At 34.8% G+C, this 2,357-nt stretch overlaps 1 protein-coding gene across 1 annotated transcript in view; it reads right to left on the bottom strand.

The window, feature by feature from the left end:
- LOC106530142 (uncharacterized) overlaps positions 1-2,357 on the bottom strand; it is a gene marked incomplete at its 3' end in the record, with an annotated part of 98,846 nt that overhangs the window by 16,166 nt on the left and 80,323 nt on the right. Inside the window, 1 exon segment of the mRNA XM_014025722.1 lies at positions 601-722.

The raw sequence follows: 2,357 nt of genomic DNA, 5'->3' as shown, positions 1-2,357 counted from the left end.
GTATGTATGTATGTATGTATTTATATATATATATACAAAAAATACATTAATTTAATAAAGTTATTGATTCTATAGCTTAGGGAGTCTGTTAAAAGAGATATTTTGAAGTGGGGTTTTATGGAAAGATTATGAACAGTTATTATCTTGCCTGTTGTAAACATTTTCGTGCCAATTTATAGAAATAGATTAATTCTGTCTGGATTTATGAGCTTACAGGAAAACTTACTTCTAAAGCAGATTGATGGTGTCTTATAACGGCTTTAAAAATGCATTTTATTGTTTTTATTGAACTTTKAAAACTCTTCAATTAAAAAAAATAAATCGATATATGAAGTATTATTGTGATATTTCAGCAAGAAGTTTCACAAAATATATCTCTAAACTTTTTAAGGCTTATCTTGTGCATTAAAGAAGATATTTCTGTTTCCACAGTGTGTTAGCTTGTATCAGTGTCTTTGTGTCACATCTGCTGTGCTCTGAGGTTAGCTYGCAGACAGCATCATGTTCCAGGGATCATGTTTGGAAAGAAATCCTCCTGCTGCAGCCACAACTTCCTGCAGATGTTCGCAGCAAATTGATGGTGTGTTCTCTTAAACTCACCCCATTTTAATCAAGCCTTGATGCTTCTTGTCATGTTTAAAAGGTCACCGACTCATATCTTCATATCTTCTGTCTGCTCTCAGGATTCAGTGAGTTTCAGCTGAGCCACACACAACATGGCCCTGAGAGACAAAACACAAGAGAAAACAGTCACTTATGGGACATTTTTTGAACCAAAAATGAAAAACAAACTCTCGTAACACACACAGGTGGTTCTGCTGCTGCTTTGAACTAATCGAGGCATGGAGAGAAAAAAAGAAACAAAGACACGAGGTTTAAACAGCAGACGCATCCTGATACTGTAAAACTAACCATGACCTCCTTTTCTGATTGAATTAGAGGCTGACTCGATTACATCATTAGAGTTTCTCTGTCAGGAAACACAACCGTACTGTATTACACACATGACAACAACGTGTCTGTGTGTGTCTGTGTTTGTGTGTGCAGTCTGTCAGAGGTTTTTAAACACTAATTTTGACTGAAAATAAAGTTAAAAACGTTGTTTATAACATCACGTTAGCGTTTTGTGTTAAAAACTAAAGCAACACGGTGTGGCAGCGGTTAGAGCTGTCGCCGCTCAGCAGCGAGGTCACAGGTTCGCCTCCCAGTCTGAGGCCTTTCTGAGAGGAGTTTACATGTTCTCCTCGTGAACGAGCGTGTTGGAGCCATCTGTAACTATAAATAATCCCTGATGGTGATTGGTTGTTTGTCTCTATGTCAGGGGTGGGCAATCCTGGTCCTGGAGGGCNATTAAAAGTGACATATTTTATATTGTAACACCAATTTCAATGAAGTCGGGACATTTTGTAAAACATAAATAAAAACAGAATACAATGATTTGCAAGTCCTTTTCAATACTACAAAGAAAAAATATTTAATGATCAAATGGATACACTATTTGTTTTTTATTGCAAATATTCACTCATTTTAAATTTAATGTTTGCAACATGTTTCAACGAAGCTGGGACAATAAGAGACTGGAAAAGTTGAATAATGCTTAAAAAACAACTGATTGGAGCATCCCTCAGGTGAACAGGTTAACTGGATACAGGTGAGTGTCATGACTGGGTATGGAAGGGCGAGTTTCACCACTTTGTGAACAACTGTGTGAGTAAACAGTGCAACAGTTTAGGAACATTTATCAACATACTATTACAAGGGTTTTAAGATTTCATCATCTACAGTCCATAACATCAAAAGATTCAGAGAATCTGGACAAATCTCTGCAAGTAAGCAGCAAGGCCGAAAATCAACACTGAATGGCCTTTGATCCCTCAGACGACACTGCATTAAAAACATCATTCTGTAATGGATATTACCACCTGGACTCAGAAACACTTCAGAAAACCATCCATCCATTATCTATACACACTCTCACCTATATTTTATTAGTTAGAAATTCATTCATTTTAAAAACAAAACATTTATGTACAAAAAAAAACATACAATCAAAAATCAAATAAAATGAAAGGCAGCAGAAGAATAAATCTTATAACATCTGCCCCTTTTGTCCCCTAAATAAGTTCAAACAAAAGTGATTTACACACAAAAAAACAACAAAAAAATAAAACAAAGCTAAATTCAAACAACAATTCATACACATTCACAATTATGATTTTTCCATATTTCTTCAGAAAACTAAGTTTTATCATTCTCTTAATTATATACATAGATCTGGCATTTTTAAAGGGCCAATATTATGTGTTTCTCAGACATATATTTAAATGCTATACCATAATAAAGTATCTATGTCACCT

The sequence above is a fragment of the Austrofundulus limnaeus genome, unplaced genomic scaffold (genome assembly GCF_001266775.1).
Source record: "Austrofundulus limnaeus strain Quisiro unplaced genomic scaffold, Austrofundulus_limnaeus-1.0 Scaffold494, whole genome shotgun sequence".
NCBI lineage: Eukaryota > Metazoa > Chordata > Actinopteri > Cyprinodontiformes > Rivulidae > Austrofundulus > Austrofundulus limnaeus.
This window is presented reverse-complemented; position numbering and strand designations above follow the sequence as displayed.